We start from the raw sequence: 19178 nt of genomic DNA, 5'->3' as shown, positions 1-19178 counted from the left end.
CGAGATTCGGCAAAGCAAGAAGAGAGAGAACGGGGATTAATAGAAAGCAGGAGGTTTAACCATAACAGTGGCCCGGTAGGCTACCCTGCGCGGTGAGGGGGTAAGAGGAACAACCATTATAGAGCAGAGGAGAGAAAATTAACTGCTGTCATTTATGTAAGGACACCTCTGCGCTTAACATCAGAGACGGTGGTTCAGTACCATCGCTTTAATCAAAGCAGCGCAATAATTGTTTCACACAACTTGTATGCATGTACTTAAAACCAAAGCAATATATTTTTTTATCGTTTTTCGTTGTTGGGAGCAGCTTTTAAACTCCCGTTTCTGCGTTGAGCAGCCTCGACGTGTTGGCGTAATCGACAGAGTGAACGACCACCAAAGAAATTGAACGCGAAGCACAGCGGAGGACGAAAGACAGCGATATTGATAAGAGCACGAGGACAAGGGAATCACAATGACAAGATGACAAGTTACGCGCCAGCCACTCTAGAGGCCACCGTAAAGGGCACTGTTGTGCGGTCACCTATCCCAAATAAATCACTGCTTGGACGGAGGCCCGTCTGTGGCTAACGAGGTCTTTTAACACGAAGGTGTTTTATGCCAGGGTCGACCATGGCTCCGCTGACGTACTTCGGTCACGGATATGCCATTGTAAAATGTACACCAGCAATATTTCTTAACGAGACGCCGAACCAGCGAGTTTTCGCTCTGCAGCGCGCGACGCAAGACCACTATAGGCCACAAAGCGTGCGCTGCTCAGCATGTCAACGCCAAGCCATTTATATACGCCATGTACCGTTGGCGGTCCTGAGGGATCAGTAACTTCATCGTGTTTTTGTATCAGTAAAGAGATGGCATGACGGCCTATCGTTTGGCGCACGTGCTCTGAAGTTCGTTGCCTCACGCCTGCCCGCAATTGACTGAAGTCACCTAAAGGGGCCCTGAAACACTTTTTCAAGTAACCATGGGAGGAATTTACTGGAAGGGCTTATTGTCTCACGAAATAAATGCCGCAAAAATTTTGAGAATCAGTCCAGTGTGAGTGGAGTTGCCAAGGTTTCTAGCAGGCTGCAATTGCATTCTCTTTTCTCTCGTCCCGACGAAAGCGCCGGCAGCAAAGCAGGGAGAAATGACAGGGCCACAGAAAAACGTCACGTGTGCCTTATGACCTTGAGCACTTTTCTTTTTTTTTCTTTGAGTGCGCAGCTTTTCTAGTGTGATCGCACGCGCACGCGTTGACATGTAGAGGCCTCTCACGGCGATCTCTGTAATGAGCGGGCGCACCATGTTCAAATCAGCCAGTGGCTGATAGATGGGCTTGCTACGAGTGATTTTTGGGCATATTCTGTGATTTGTCAAGATAAGAGAAAGCAATTTTTAGCTGACTTTGATAATTTATTGTAATTTCCAGGCCGCGTGCTGCGCTATAATTTTTGGCTGGCGCATTGTCGTCGGCCTCTACTACCGATATTCAGCGTTTTCTGGCCATGCTCTAAATGTGTTGCAGGGTCCGTTTAACGCATTCCTAGAGTTTCTGTGCGTGCTCCTTACAGTAACTCCACGCCTTGCCATACGCGCGCACCTCCACATGTCGCGATCAAAATGCGCATAGATGTTCTACAGCGTGGTCGCTCACTCGCGAGCGCACTTACCTCGGTATGCGGGGAGCATTCCACTTTTTGTGCTTCTCCCGCAAGTCTGCTTTCCAGTATCGCGTTTGTCCTGTGTTTACTTGTGGATTCGTTTTATGCATCTTTCTTTCGGTTTGAGCAGCGTGCTTTGAGTGTCGAGCTGTAATAAATATTTGTTCCCGCTCATCCTGTGTATGCTTATTTTTTGCGTGCTTCCTGCTGGAGGTGCGCGCTACAAGTTTTGAGCTGATCGCCGTGTTCCACGCATACCACTGCAACTTGTTACTGTAGCAGTCATTCGTTCAACCTTGCGGTGAAACAATGCACAACAAACGTTAAATTACCTGTGCGAAAACCCGTTTCCCTTTCGTGCTATACCGATTTGAAAAAGAAGAATCAGCCACGATTTCTTTGTAATCATCCTTGTCTGCGGCAGCTCTTGTGAAAATAACCCATGCACACTTTTCCGCGGTCCGTATCGAGTTCGTCGTGGCTCAGCTTATCGCAAAATCGAAACACCTAAACAACGCCCCCAGAATTCGCAATAGCCCGTACAGTAGCATCGGTGAATTTTTGTTAATGCCTTCCGAGATGGTATCGCACCGTTAGCTACTGGCTGCACGGGAACCCTGCTACAAATTGAGAACTGCTAAGATAAGTGACGTTAAGTCTTGACCAGAGCGATCTCGCCGAAACATTGCAAGATATATATAAAGCGCAGCGAAAAAGCAGTTATAAAATGAGAAGAAAACCTCGCTAGTATATAGAAGTATCCATTTATAGGCCTTTAAATGCTGCCAATTACATATGTCCTTAGCGTAAGCTAGTTTTCTATGGTAGAAAACAGATTAACGCGTCATGTGGTCTATTGCCTACAAACGTGAAATACAATTGGAGATTTTAATTTATTTCATTAAATAAACAGGCACATCAGGGTCTAACAAAATAAACGAAATCCTAACTTGTCATAGGTCATACATGAGACAGGAACAGTGAGAACTGGCTTCGTAAATTCTAAGACAATTAGTGTTTTATTCGCTTTTATGCTTATTTACCCAGTCTGCGAAATCGTAAAGGATAGCAGTAGCCTTCTGCCCTGACTGTGAGAAATCTTGAGTCAACGACACACTGGCAGTGTGCCACACGACAGCCGACGTGAGTTCCATCCGGGTAGCGAGTGCACTACAAAGAGAATCCGTATAGATCATAAAAGCCAAACGTAGTGCGCTGACCAAAGGGTTTTATTTTTCTAGACCCACATTTCTGTGCGATTGCACCAGGCCATCATACTTGTACAAAAGGCTGCCTAGTACGACCAAGCAAGCTCTTCTTCGAATGAAGGCGGGACATAGTCTCAATATACGGATAGCTTTAACGAACTCACTAATGAGCTTGTTATGTATGTATTTCGCATTGGTTCATGTACTATAGCAAGCTTCACAGAAGGAGCATTTACAATCAAATGCGGGCTACCTATGAAGGAAATTTTAAACAACGGTACGAAAGGTCTTCGAGTCTATCACAAGTGCGCCAGCCCGTTTGGTCAATATACTGCTTATCTCAGGAAAGAAGGAACCCACATATAAACGATGCTTTTAAACAACAGTTTTCTGTGTTTTTTTTTTTCATACTCGTTCAGTGTGTTATTCCCGTCATTTTTCTTAGGATGATATCTGTTAAACAATTGAGTGAAGGGGGGGGGGGGCGGTGGCTGTGTGTGAGCCTTTAAGAGAGGCTAAATTGATTCAAGTTCGTGCTTCATCGCCACCTTCTCACTCCTTCAACACCTTCCCACTCTCTCTTATTTCTTTCAGCTCCCCTTTCCTAACGCTCGGTATAGCAGGCCACAAAATGTATTCAGGCTGACCTCTCAGCATTCCTGCTACAATAAACATTTCTGTCTCTTTCTATAGTTATGGTACGAAAGAAAAAAAACGTTATTCGATCAGATTCGCCTATCAAGGGAGGCAGCCAGCCAGACTATGCATGCCTGTCGGCCACCTCCTCGGCTTTATTTATGGCGAGAAGCTCAATCTCTCGGGTTTCTGGCTTCATTATTATTTCTCGCAACACAGGTGAGGGAGTGATCAGGAGATTTGGTGAGGGGGTATTTCCCGCAGTTCCAGAGTATGTGGGATAGGTTAGCTGTTTCCGTGCATGAGCGATTGGTACTAATAAAGTCAGTTTAGATTTATCAACACACGTTGGTTGCTTGCTCTTCGTTTGTCTTCATGCTCCTACTTTTTCGTTACCTACAAAAAGGAGTACTTATGCAAAACCTGGCAGATTGTTGCATTTTTATTTATTTTATGGTGGTGGTGCCATCTCATAACTAGCGTTTGTGCCTATGTCACATTACTTTCTCGCATGTCACCCTAACCGGGAGTCCCGTTGCCCTGTTTACGAAACAGACCTCTTCAACATGATAACAATATAGTTCACAAAAGTGGGTTCCCCGTGTACATCATTGTGCCGTCGCTTCACTTGTGCTGATAATATCGTCAATAGCATCGTCAGGCTATATTCCCATTTTCAGATTAATTGCACCACGAGATAAATAAAAAGAAAACTTGGACCCCAACTGAATCTTGGACCCCAACTGTAGCAGCACTCCGGTGATCTGTTTCGGAGAGTTAGACCCCTTACTCCTGCGCCCATAAATGCGTCACAACTCACTTAACTCCTCTGAATATTGAATTTAGATGAAGCTTAATTAGATGTTGTACTGTACAATAACTGTAGCGTATCTGTATATCACTAGGTATATCTGCCCGCTTCACCATTTGCGAGACCACGTAGCACAGTAATTTGAACATGGGGGCTAATCCGACTGGTGCACAAAAAACGAAGAATGAAACACGTGAATGGTGGACGCAAATTAGGGTCATGCGCTTTAGTAACCATGGCATAGACTTGCAAGAAGTTATTGAAGAATTAAACTGAGAAAGTATGAAGGTAGACCCCAAAACAGATATGCCGAAAAGAAGAATAATGGTGAATGACCGGGCGAAACAGAAAGAATTTGGTCGAATACTATAAAGTGGAGTGTATGCAAGAATATGTGTACATAGGACAACTACTCACGAGGAACTTTATCATGAAACAGAAATTCACTGAAGAATAAGCATGTGCCGAAGCGCTCCTGCATCGGACACGCTATTCCAAGGTCGCAGGTTATGTTTTTGCGCATGGCATGTTATCTCTCCATCCATGTTCTTTTCTTCACATTTACACTACATTTACTACTAACAGTATCCCCTTTACTTTCCTAGGCCGGGTTGTCTGTTTGCTCTCATCGTTGTACCTAACGAATAAAAACAAGCGCTCAACATTGCCACTACTTTCCTTCGGTTAGCCAAGCTTCCGGCATCCATTCTTTTTGTCGAAACGCCGAAAGCGTGCTTTGAAACTCCTCGCATAAAAAACTGACAGTTTCACCACCCGGGTCAAGTAGCAAATTTTATAACAACAAAATAATATGTTATCTAAAGTGAAGTTCGAAGCTAGCTTTTTGGACCCAATGTAGCGTAACTCTACAAAGCTATGGCTTAAGACGCGGCCACTCTAGAGAGAGAAGGGTATACGATCCCCTCTTCGATGACTGCCGTGATAGAACGTACGTCAGTGATGCCTACAGCACCTTTGAAAATCAAAGTTCAATATTACTGCTTGAGTGATCTCCCCTCCTCCCCCTTGCGTCTGTTCATGCTCGTTCAATACGGGTGGGGCGTTCTCTCTCTGCTTTGATGACAGCCCTTCCGAGCAGGGTGAAGTTATTTCATTCGCCCTTCGAGAGACAGCAAGAGGCCGACTCGTCTGACCTTCGCTTCCGCTGCATTTATCATCTCTGCTCGCGCCTTTTGATTCGCGGTAGAATATACAATGGGCAAGGGAGACGTTATCAGCTTGGACTTGATACGACACGTGACGGCGATGGCAGAAACGCGCTGAGAGTGTCCATATAAGTCCGTATAATTGCTAGAACAATAAAAAGGAATGTAGCCTTATTGAAAATTCTGGGTTGGTGGATGCTGGAATCGTTGGTGGATATAGTGGAAAGAACATTGAATATGGTGGAAAAAATTAGTGGATATGGTAGAAACTGTAATGGGCATAATGGTTCATGACAGCGAGAGTGGAAAAAATGATGGTAGATGCTGGTGGTGGTGGAGAGCCAATGGTGGTGACTGTGGAAAGTGCCGGCTGATGATGGCGAGGCAAAACTTGTTTGGTGGAAGGCTTCGTGAGCAAGGTGGATGACGGTGGCGTGATGGAAGCTTCGTGGATGATGGTAGCAAAATGAAAAAGCACAAGACAGTATGTGAAATCACTTATTTGTAGTGTTTCATTCATGAATGCGCAGATATATTAGTGTATGGTTAAAAGAAACCAACGCTGTTCATTACGCTTTCTACCACGTTTATTTTTTATTCTTATGGTGTCTGTCAACAATGCTTCAATTTTTGTGGAGCATAGAATATATGGCCGTGAATATGTTTGCATTTCGCGCAAGTACTTACACAGTTTGACATCCGCGATGTGTTTCTTTGTAGTGATGTTTAGAAGACTAGAGGTGTCACTGTGAACAGTGACAATAATTGTTTTACGTCGGCCTGCAGTTCTCGACAAGTAAGTGGGCTCCAGTTCGCAATTGCTCCTTTCAATGATAGAGTAGGACACAGAGGTCACTTGATGTCGCCACGCTTGAAACACAGCTCTGGCAATTCTTGCACACTCTATTGATTGAGCCGTACTTTCAAGTTAACAAAGTGCGTGCGAATATGCATAAACTTTCATTTCATACACGCGTCGAGACGAGCCCCAGCGAATTTGACTTTCACCCTTCAGTTCTACCACCATGATTTCCACCAAATGTTAGTCTTTCCGACCAAGCCCACACAAGTGTTATCGGCGCTTCTAAGTTTCGGAATACACAATTTGACGAGTAAAAATGACAATACAGCATAGTTGTGGCATCATTTAACCTAAATGAAGCCTTTTTTATTGTGTACGGTGTCCGCGCAAGAAGCAAAAACCATCGATGCGACGCGCTTGAAGCCCTTCCACCAAATGTACGCCTCCCCTCACCGACCGCCGCCGGTCACAATCACCGACACTTCACTGGCTCTTATGCGAGAACACAGATTCTTCAATTCGTATGCTCACTGAACCAACATGATAGTATAATGTTTCTGGCGCACTGCGTTCGTTTTAGCTAAGCGCTTATGTAGTTGTTCCTAACGACAGAGCAATGCCCCACCGCGGTGGTCTAGTGGCTAAGGTACTCGGCTGCTGACCCGCAGGTCGCGGGTTAGAATCCCGGCTGCGGCGGCTGCATTTCCGATGAAGGCGGAAATGTTGTAGGCCCGTGTACTCAGATTTGGGTGGACGTTAAAGAACCCCAGGTGGTCGAAACTTCCGGAGCCCTCCACTACGGCGTCTCTCATAATCATATGGTGGTTTTGGGACGTTAAACCCCACAAATCAATCAAATAACGACAGAACAACAGTGGTGCGCTGGCACTACTGCGCTGTGCGTTGCGCGAAAAACATCGCAATTAATTGTGTGGGCGTATCTATCGAATGAGCATAGAAACGTCATAAAACCTCAACAGATATCACCCTTTGGAAGGTGCGAGAAACGGATATTAGGCTTGGCAGTAACTGCCGATAAACTCTACCTAGCTGCTTCTCGTTTTTTTTTCTTTCTTGCGGTTATAAATTGTAACAAAAACATAGTGCTGTTGCCATTATCGCAGTGGCAATCGTTACAGGCAGTACTTGTTCGTGTTTAGGAAATGTGCAAATTTTAGTTGCAGGTGCAGATCCCGTCCGCCTCGAGTAAACTGCAAACAGAACTGAAGTTAAAGAGTGGCTTTGTGAGTTGACTACTTCTTTAACACCAAAGTAACCATCTGTCAGCGTGATGCAGTGGTTAGTGTGTTCAGTTAGTGTGCTCAGGTTCGATTGTGCTCTATTGAATCTTTTTCTTTACGGGTGCTTTCTACATAGTTTTTATACAATTATTTTTATTATTTTATTTGTGGCAGCTCGTCACAGTGATTCTGACGCTGATTCGTTCTCCAACATTGCCGGCTGGAGTGCGCCATCCACCATCCGTTCCACCATACGCCACCATACACCATGTGCCACCAACATTTCCAGCACCATAATCCACCAAAATGGTGTATGGTAGAATCCACCATTCCTATGGTGGACGCTTTTTCAATAGGGAGGCAGGCAACTTGGTGGGCAGGTGGGCGTACGGAATGGATGGACAGACAGACAGACACACAGACAGACAGACAGACAGACAGACACACAGACAGACAGACAGACACACAGACGAATGGACAGACACACAGACAAACAGACAGACAGAAAGACAGACAGACAGACAGACAGACAGACAGACAGAAAGACAGACAGATAGATAGATAGATAGATAGATAGATAGATAGATAGATAGATAGATAGATAGATAGATAGATAGATAGATAGATAGATAGATAGATAGATAGATAGATAGATAGATAGATAGATAGATAGATTGATAGATAGACAGATAGATAGATATATAGACAGATAGATAGATAGATAGATAGATAGATAGATAGATAGATAGATAGATAGATAGATAGATAGATAGATAGATAGATAGATAGATAGATAGATAGATAGATAGATAGATAGATAGATAGATAGATAGATAGATAGATAGATAGATAGATAGCACCATATGCTCGACCAAAACAACATTAACAACGTTATGTATTTAGCTTGCACTCTATTCATGTCAAAAAGTCGCTTCTTACCGATCCACTGCATATCTTACGCAAAAGAGATGAATCGTTGGAATGTGGCGCAATAGGGTGTGTGTCAAGCCTGCAATGACACCGCATGATTATACGTTTTCAGCAACAATAGTAAATGTACATTTATGTACTGAGATATAACCAAAATGATTCTCAAAGTGCTAACACTTTAGTCCCTGGCAATCTGACTGCATATGACGTTAACCATGACCACAATGCTTATCAGTCCCTATGCATAACATGCTTATTTTTCTTTTTTTTTCAGGCATGTCATTTCGTGCCAGTATAAGTTGCATGGTGGCGAAATGATTTATGTTGAAATCAGAAGTTCTTACGTTTTTCAAGTCAGCAGCACTGCTTAATGTAACGACACATTACTGCTAAAACGGTATACATGTCTTGCACATATCATCACTTTAAAACAAACGGATGTAGTTTACGATAGAGTTTTCTATCAGGCAATGGCCGGGCCACAAATAAGCTCAATATTGGTTGGTTCGCCGATGTATCTATACTGTATTGCCGACGCATCTAATGTATCGCCGATGCATATATACTAAGTAAAGTTTGTAGTGTTGCTCAAAGAAATATGACTGACAGAGCAAACAGAATCTGAAACAGAATCGAGAGTTGGGTAAGGTATCTAACCCGTTGTGCTGTTGATGATTCTACGATAAGCACATTCATATGGCCTGTTATTGCCCTGGTTCTGTATGAACATATCTTTTTCTAGCTTAACATCATTTTACATTGACTGCGCTACTTTTACACAACATTACCACAACTAGCTGCGTTATATGGTTTGTTATGAAAAACGCACTGAATAAATACGCTAAAGAAGAGAAGGTTAGTGGACGAGCGGTCGTGTTTTTAGCTTATTCTATCCTGGTCTTTCATTATTTGTGCATTTTTATAATAGCAAAAAAATGAAAGCATATATGACGAGAGTAGGAAAAACAGGTCTGAGAACTAATATGCAAAGCACAAAAGTATATTCAACAGTTGGGCAAACGAAATGAAAGTTCATGGTCAGAACTAGCCTTTGGAATTTGTACAGCACGTATATCCGGACCACTTACAAAAAGAGGCGCATACTTATGAAAAGGAAAGTCATCGGAGAGTATAGATGAGCAGGAGCGCCGATGGTAGACATTCGTTAACTATCACATGTAATTTAACGGTGTTCTTGCAGTGGAAATGCTCAATAGCTACATTCTACCAGCTGTAACGTACAGGACGAATACTTGAAGAATAACAAATATACTTGTGAATGAGTTAAGAGCCACGTAGTGTGATGAGTGTAAATAGAGATGACGATGGGTGTAACCAAAAATAATAAATGGCTAAGCTTGCCCAAAGCCATGCAAATATTGCAAGAATGAAGCTAGGCTATTCTGCTGAAGACCAATCTGGATGCTTCTAGGTAATTTGTTGGCCTTTTCTAGGTGATGCAGATTGTCTTAAGGTTGATGATCAGGGTAGAAACCCAGCGTTCCCACCTGCCATAGATCTACAGGCAAGTGGTCGTTGGTGTAGTCCGTGCGCCGCTTCTGAGTCTGCTCACGGAGGCTTTTCCCGTTTCTTAATATTCGCTCGTTGTGCGTGTTGGAGTATTCGGCTCAACGCCATTGTTTCGCACCTATTTGTTGTTGGGCTGACTGGCTCCTTAAATTTCGAGTTGCCTTCATTTTCAGTGGACCAGTGGCGAGCAAGTAGATTTATTCAATTTCTGGGGCAGGCACATATTTTGGTCTAAGTTCGTTTTTTTTTTATTTCGAGTGGACCAGTGGTAAATGGTGGGATATAGCCAGTTTCTAGGGCAGATACCCATTTGTGATTATATTTTTATGGTTCGTCGAACAAGGATCTACATTCCAGCAGGTTCACTGGTAAAAAGGGTTGAAATAATATGTGTAGCGAAAAATGATACGTGTCTCAAGAGACGCACAAACGGAAGAGTGGATTAGCGAACAGACAAGGACAGTTGATGCCATTGATGCCAGTTGATGACAAGGACAGTTGATTTGGCAACAAAACAAGAAAAATAACCAGAAGGGCTAGCCCTGCCGGGAAAATGGAGGCAAATGAACCTCAGCTTGTACGTACAAAACATACATGGTTCTTCGTTTGTTGGTTTGTTTGTTTTTAGGCATTCTGCAATGCCCTCTCCAAACTTTTTGTCACTTCGTGCCATGTATCAAATCTTCATCACGTGCTTACTTGAGTCGATACACCCAACAACGACGGTGACGCGTTCATATGCAGGCTACAATGCGATATAGCACCGTGAAATAACAAGTGATCTCGATAAAAGATGACATTGCCATATTAGTAATGGCTCAAAGCCAAGAAGCCTGAGATAATTGTAGCATCAATTATCGAAAAAAAGATACGCATGTGACTGGCACCCATTCTGTGAACGGAGCCAATGTTGACGACGATGAAGCTCCTTATAATTGCCGCACAATCTGGTTTTTCGCAGACGCACACCTTGACTTCTCTACAGTAGAAAGCAGTTATTCACCAACACCGACTCTACTTTTACGGTAATTGCATGCAAATGTGGAAAATGTACATTATGAAAGTTTATTGATAGATTATTCATTGCCGAAGGGGAACGACTTGCGGCCGCAGGACCGTCAGATGCCCAAGCAAGATGCACAACCAAGTGATGAAGGTCAGGGAAAGCATGAATGACGTTATTTGCTGTTAACTGCAGTTTACTAACTGAGATGCAAAGACAAACGAATTCAAGTGGACGAAATATTACCCTTTCTGTTGGTAGGTTTCAAACTTACCGGTTCCTACTTTATCATCACTCCTCCAATGCTCAGTCAACGTCAACTGAACTACGACGGAAGGTGCTCCCCAAGCAATTCTTTATCGATGTGCATCGTTAACCAGCACCGCGTAGTTGTGAATCCACGTGGCATTGTCAAGAAGAAGCATTATTTATATTATAAACCAGCTGCTCACAAAAAACAACAACCTTACGTTCAAGCAGAGAGAAGTGTTTCTATACAATGAAGCGCCTAGTTAAGGCGTATGCAATAACAGAAATGCACAGAATAAATTAAAATAACAAGAACAGGACCGAGCGACTCACTCTGTATATAGCCATGGATGTCCCTTTGAGGTACACTTGCCACCGCATTCTTCAGTCAGAATTTTCACTATACAAAACATCGGAACCTAAAAGCAAGAGTGACATAAAAGGGAAACTTACGCTACAGCAAAGGCATGAGTTATTATAGCAAAGACAAGAATACTGCATGGTGACATGGCCAGACAGATAACATAGAGGACGTCCGTTCTGGAGCGAAGAAAGAAATTGAGCACTGAATTCGCGAAAACCTTGTTACACAAAGCGTGAACCTCAAGGTTAATGGGAGCGGGTCACGAACGTTTCTATTTCGCGGAATGAGTTGAAGCTGGGCACATGTTCTCTCTTGCATTTCATGAGACTTATGTCGTCATCAAGGTACTCGAACAAAGTGCGATTGTATCGAGGGGCATTGAATTTTATTTCTAGCTTGAATTTCACTCTCGAAAAATAAAAGGAACGTTCTAAGTGCTGGTGTCGATCGAATACAAAGGAATATTTTACATACTTTCTAGCAGAACGACATCGCAGAAGAAGCGGACCCGTTAATTCCATGCCGAACACTTGGTATTACGGCAAATAAGTAATCCAGTTCTGTGAGACATTCGTTATGAAATGAGTTGGTATTTCAATTCCTCTATAGTTTGGCGCAGATAAGCTTATCGGTGCACGCAGCCTCTTAACATTAGCTAACATTGCATAACCTGGAGAATCTTTTGTAACGCGTACTGGTGGCACCTGTATGTACGTTTTCTTTCTTTTCTTCTTGAAGTAACTGGAAGGGTTTGTAAGTTTGGGGAAATATTCTGTTACCTGAAGTCACTGAAGTCATTTATGATGAATGCTTCAGGAATTTTACTCACTGGCATCTAGCCATTTGGTTCTAGGTACATAAAATATTTTCTTGGTCCCTTCCTTAGTCGTACCTTTTTTATTGTTTTTTACGAAGCAAGGTAGTTCTCAAGCCTATAAATAAATAAATAAATAAATAAATAAATAAATATGGGGGGGGGGGTCTTTTTGCGGTGGTGTCAAGAAGACCAACATGACGACTTATGAAGCGACCACCGCAAGACGACCCACAACGAACAAACCTCTGCTTGAATTACAGCACAAACTTCCCCAATGTAAACAAAACCCTTAAATGAGGTTACTGTTGACTTCAAAACAAAGACGTTGTTTTTGCGCTGATTGAGCCGCGGTGTGTCAAGCAGGACCTCTACCATTACTGCTCGAACTTTCAGATCGCCAGCTTCAGGTCGTGGGCGACATGAACCATTTATTTTACTTAGTAGTGCGCGGACACCTCGTCCTCCTGACTGGCCAGGGACTGCTCGGTAGCCAAAAAAGAACGCTGCTGAGACTAAAGCCTTTTGAAGGGCTATAATTAGAGCTTTTTCCGTTATTGTTCTAAAGCAATTTTGCAAGTGTGATCTTTTGCCGGCGTACCCCCTGCAGTTCCGCTGCCAGATACAGATGGTGCTTTTATCGTCGTCAATCAGGAATTCTGCTTTCATCTCCACCCTGGGCGGTCAGTGTGGATCGAAAAATCTGTCTCCCTGCCTCATAGACTCCTGATCTCTCGGCGGGTGTTGGCATCGTAGTTTTCAAGTTTCCAGGCGACACTCTTTGTGGTGTGGATTGAGACAGTTTGGCGTTATTTTCCAGCGTGATGATGTGCTCGTTCATTATCCTTAGCCCCTCGACTTTATCATTCAGTACAGCCTGGATATGCCTAGCAGTACCTGTGAGACTGGCTACACTCCCGGCCACAATGCTACTGTTCTCCATAATTGTGCTCCACATTGGCTTATATACTCGACCTGAGATTCCGTGTTCTTAAGCTTACTCACTACCCCCCGGGGTTTGGTTATCATGGGCCCATATCTTAAGGAGCAGGCACCCGCGCATTGGGTGTTTCTCCTTCAGTATTGCTGCGCGTCACACTTACTTCTCTTTTAATCACAACCATTTCATTGGCCATCTTGCTGACCGTATCCATAAGCTCTGCGTTTTCCATTCTCAATCGCGATACCACGCGTCCCTAGCATGCTCCGGGGGCGGGTCGCATTGCATGAGCTTCTTACAATCATTGCCACAGACCCCGTCAGCCCAGGTTAGGTTTAATTTGCTCCAGCTCTGGTCATCGTTAATATAGACGGGCGGAGATATTTATTTACCTGCAGTCTGCCATGGTCGAGGGGCCCGGGCCGGTGCCGACAGCGTCAGTTCTTCCTTGGTTAGGTCCAGAACTGGTCTCAAAATGAGCCCAGGATCTGGAACGTGGTCCAGTGCTGTCCTTGGATCCAGACCATGCCTTAGACATGAAGAAGGAACCGGATCACGAAAGAAACCCTCGGCTCACCCTTGAGGTGGAACGACTTCTGCTGCAGCTCCGATTTTTGATCTGCCTCGTGATTTGAATCGGCCTACAGGTGACGATGGCACGAACTGCTCCTGTTGATGACAGCCGTTGAGAACGAGGAAGCCGTCGACCTCAAAAAAATGAGAACTGCTGAGTGGCGCATGCCCTCAGGCCTCGCCGGCGCCTGAGGACATAGGGTATCTGATGTTGGCGCCTGTATTCATTGGATGCAGTGAGGCGTTTTCCACCTTAATAACTACATATTGGTGCACACCCAAGATCCTCTTCTTGCTGGATAGCTTGTCTGCAATCCCGGATAACTGAAGCACCTGGCGTTGGGCAGACGTCAGAGCGGTGTCCGAGTCGGCCGTAGGCATGGCAGATGGGAACTTGCTTCCTGTGTAAAGTGCACTTAATGACGGCGCCACCGTCTGAAACTAAATTTGGAACCTCGCACCCGTCAAACAACACTATTATCACACCAGTATTGTTGATTCTCTTTGTTTCATGGGTCAGTAGATTTCTCGCGTTAACAACAATTCGGCCGATGGCTCCTGGACCGCGACTTAGCGGGATCCTTCGGATGACTCCTTTGCAGGTGGGACATGGGCCGGCCACCGTAATAGGTTCGACGATAACGTAGCATTTGACATTCTCTTGGCTTGAAGTACTGACGTGGCCATAATATTTTGCTCTAGATTAGGCCGCATCGTTTCTCCATATCTCTCGTCCAAATCGAGCCCTGCCCCCCCCCCCCCCATACAGCATGTGACACCACAGACAGATCAACCCTGTTCATAGACAGGCCACCTCTTGGCCTCACGACGACCATAGTTTTCTTCACATGGCAGTGGTGCGTCATTCTACCACTATAATGTAATTTCTTGACATCTATAAATCTGTGACGGCCGGGCATAGGCTATTGAGCAATCGTCCTGAATGCTGGCGTTTTAGAACCAGAAGCTGCACCAGCTTTATTTACTTTCGATCGCCTTCTAATCATCGTAATCCGCACGACATTCACGGTATTTTCCTCAGCGTCCACCGGCGACTTCGATGCTTCCCCTTCTATCTCGTAATGTGGCAAGAACAAGGCCTTTCCTGTTAGAGACGTGTCACTTGTACATTGCGCAGATGGTGGCGCGGCCATGGCATCTGAAACAGTGTATACAATGACTTGCTTATTTGAATACGTGAACATTTTACACGATTCGCAAATTTTTAGGGCATTTGTCTATCTTCGTGTGAAGGCATTTGATAACAATTTGAATAACGCTACTTCAAGTAACGTTTGGGAATGAGAATACTTAGGTGTTTTATCTACTTCGGACATAAGGGGGACTAGGCATGTACAGGAGATAACTAAAAGAGAAGCACGAAAATTGGCCTTTGTAGAACGCATCTTTGGGCAATTATTTAGTATACTTTGAGGGAGCTGCTCTATTTCAATCACGTGGATTGAATACATGAGTACGAGTGTTTCAGCTTGGATCCCCATACTTGTCACTTAATCGACCTACTAGAAAGAAAAATTCCCAATGAGGCTGTTCAATTTGTCTGGAAATATATGATAGAAGCCTTAGTATCACTGAAAGTAAGCCGCTCTTCACTGGCAGTACATAAAAGGTAGAATAAAGTCCCTGAGATACCAATATTTTACAGTGTTTATTGTTGAAAATAAGGCAAAGACAGGAGCAAATACATAAAACGTCCGTCATATATTTCGCGTAGAAGTGACCATGCCTTGAAGTTTATGAACTTGCATTTAAAGATGACACTTTTTGTAATACATCTTTCCTAGGACAACGAGCGAGTGGAATGATCTTCCGTCCGTTATAGTAGAAATACGATGTAGTGAATACGTTTACCGTGCTTGGTGCTGAATATGAATGACTCTTCACTTTGCATATACCCCCTATCTGTAATGCCTGCTGATTGCGATGCAGATAGCTGATAAATGAATAAACTTTTGTGATAATGGGAAACACTGCATACTCACGTCGTGCTGTTTAACCACTCCTCGCCACTTGATACAACACCATCATATGTAACGGTCCAGAAACCATCAACACTCACCATTACCGTGGCTGAGAATTCATCAACTGCGTCGATTAGAGGCCACGGGAACACTTGCTCAGTATCGCGCTGCCCATGGGCCGCCCGAGTTGGCATAGTAGCCAACAAGGCCATGCGACTCGACTTCAGTGCGTATAGCAGGGTATGCGGGCATTACAAGCCTTCACATCTAGCACCTGCCGCCTTTAGCGTGAACGTCGCGTTTATTGTGTATTGCTCTAGAATATAGCAGCCAGCTATAACAGAGCAGCAAGTAGACAGACTGTATAGTTTGACTTTCGGTGTAATGTGGTCGTAGTTGGGAAAGTTACGTAGCGTAGGTAGTAGCCAGTAGATATTGGCGAAAGTTACACAGCGCAAGCCCATTCTTCTAAAAGTGAGGTGTTATGCGCACTGGCTTGTCATGTAGATGGCCCCAAGATGTGTCGTAATGTTTAGCGCTTTAGTGCTTTATTTTGAATAGAATGAAGGCGATCGCAATATTTGCAATTTCCCATCCACAGGGAATGCGACAAATGTTTGGTCAGCCTCTAAATATTTCACATTTCATCAGAATGCCTATGACAGCGTTGCCGCTGACTTATGAGTAAATGACGCTAAACGACGAGCAAGAAGACGCCAAAAAGTCGCCATTTTTCTTCAAAATTTTTCCAAATTGTCACTACTCTAGATGTGCGTGGTTTGCCTTATAAAACAGCAAACTTTTTGCTGTAGCAAACTGTACATATGCGTGGTTTGCCCTATAAAACAGTAACCACAGAAAACTGCACTAAAAATAACCATAAATTATGCTGACGTTTTCAGTGACAGTGGCAGCACCACTTTCACCTTGGGAGTGCTTGGGGCGCTTGGTCGTCCGACTAGCCATGAAATGGGCTTTTGGTGCAATGGTTACCGTTCGTTATGAATGGAACGCTCATGGTATGCTACCATTGCTGTCCGGTCATTTTTAAAATGAAGTGTGGAAAACTTTGGATAAAAATCGGGACAGCCTTGCTTGTAGAGGGCGTCATGTCCCCTCATAGGTCGGCAAACTCACTCATCAGTCAACTCACTTGTACTCACTCAGACGTAGATCAAGCCGGGACTCGGAGTCTCAGGGAATCGGCGGCAATGTCACTGCTTATAATTTGTATTGTTTTAATGATTCTAGGAACACTTTCGAAGAAACAGGTTTACGTAAGCAGAAAGCAATAGATATGACACCTTAAGAGCGTTATTCAGTGCGTATCCAGCAGCGAGGGTCATTTTAGAATGCATTTCGCGATGCATTATTTACTTTTTATTGACTATTCTGATACCATTTGCTTACATTACGGCCGAAAAATACAGTGTTTCAGCCCGTACCAAAAACAATACTATAAAAAACGAACTTAAAGTCGGGTGGGAGCCATTGTACGGGCAGCTTATATGCGACAAAGTGTGGCACTTACGCGAATGCAACATTTATAAACATGGAAAGAATAAGAAGGTTGCTCGCAGACATACAATATGGGAAATTTACGTTATGCGTGAATTCAGAAGGAAAGAAAGGTGTCTTCAACCGAATTTGTGCAATACTATACTGTAACCACGGCCCATGCGTTTAGTGCTAATTCGCCAGGAAATACTTGGCAGAAGCTACACGCGCTGAGGACGCATTGCTCTATGTTATAGGCAAGAAGAGTTCTCGTATAGTTACGAGAATAGCTTGTCCTTGTATATAACAGAAGCCTACCTCTACCGAGTTAGTTACGCCACTGGCATTTTAAAAATGGTATAACTGCAGGCTTATAGAGATCAGAAAATGATACCTTTGTGTAGTTCCCCACATGCGCGAAAACTTTCCAAGAGCCACCAATGAATTTCTTCAGAGGTTAACGTATCGCTACTTTAGGCGACGCGTAGTCTTCTGATATCATCATCATCACTATCATCATCGTCATCATCAGCCTGACTACGTTCATTGCAGGACAAAGGCCTCTCCCATGTTCCGCCAGTCAACTCCGTCCTGTGCTTGCTGCTGCCAATTTATACCCGAAAACTTCTTTATCTCATTTTGGAAGTGTGCATATTTGAAAAGACAGCGCAGAGAAGTCAGGAAACGGTGAGCATGGTGGTATTAACTAAAATTATAGCCCATGTAGAAGTGGTTTCTGTGCATTAAGTTAATTTACTTTGAATAGGCCAGAATTCATTTTTCTAGGCTGCCATATCTTGTGTTTTTGCTTCCTCTTGTAGTGAAATATTCGTTGTCAGGCTCACGAACATTTTCATTTCTTGTACATTCTTGCTACCCACAATTTTTTCTTAAATGAGCACTTGCTTTGCCCACCGAAAGAATTCATAACCGCTAGCATTCTTAATGACCAATAAGTCTTCATTCTCGTTCTCTACAGTGAAGGATTTGTCATCCGAAGGTGGTTTGTATATCTTTCTACGTGTGTGCTTTCAACTCGAAGAGACTGCGAAAACCGCTCTTCGCCGTCTAGTGGCCGTATTCTCTTACGCCATTGTTTTGTGCAGTTACGTGAAGCGATTCGCATGGGCTAGTTGCTAACCTAACTTTGAATTACATTAGAATTAGTAACTATCAGATTTATTGCTTTTTCCTTGCGATGAAACTGTGATTTTTTTTGCAATGCACAGTTTAGATATAAGCCTCGAGGCTATATCAGATATAAATTACTTATCATAAACTTACAAGTATCCCGGATTCTTCAGCATGACAAGTCACCTCAGGTGGTCTCACGACAAAGCGCACCACCTGCACACTCAGCAGGTCATCGATAGTGCATCGCTTGGAGCTATGAAACGTGCCTAAGGTCCCTGACATCTTTGAAAAACTTTTTATGTTTCGGCGAGGGCCTAAAATTGAAATACGGAGAGCCCGGTATACCCCACATTCAAGCGTGATTTGGTTGATACTAACTCCTCCTTTGTGTATGCTTTTATGAAATATCTCAAAACACTTTCGAAGTAAATTGTTTTCGCACTTACACGCTTCAGAGACGGCTAAGGCTAGAACGTGTGTGTACATATTTTCGCAGTGCACCGACTTTATTTAAATGAAAGCGCTGATTGTATCGATTTTGTAACCAGCTCTTTAAGGAAGGCAAGTCTAACTAAAATTACCGCTTGTAAAACGTCGATTCTGAAAAACTTATGTGCACTGAAACACTACCTCCGATGTCGAAGTAATATTTCAA

The 19178-nt window shown here is 43.7% G+C and overlaps 1 long non-coding RNA gene across 1 annotated transcript; it reads right to left on the bottom strand.

Annotated features, from left to right (window-relative positions):
* Nucleotides 1–2631: 2631 nt before the first annotated feature.
* LOC119159937 (uncharacterized) lies at nt 2632–11832 on the bottom strand. Its single transcript, XR_005108171.2, has 3 exons — nt 11553–11832; nt 8447–8516; nt 2632–2813 (listed from the first exon to the last, which is right to left on the bottom strand). It is a non-coding gene; the product is annotated as an uncharacterized LOC119159937 (long non-coding RNA).
* Between the last annotated feature and the right edge of the window lie 7346 nt (nt 11833–19178).

Source organism: Rhipicephalus microplus, chromosome 3, assembly GCF_043290135.1.
Source record: "Rhipicephalus microplus isolate Deutch F79 chromosome 3, USDA_Rmic, whole genome shotgun sequence".
NCBI lineage: Eukaryota > Metazoa > Arthropoda > Arachnida > Ixodida > Ixodidae > Rhipicephalus > Rhipicephalus microplus.
Note: the sequence above shows the minus strand (reverse complement) of the source record. Positions and strands in the feature narration are given on the sequence as shown.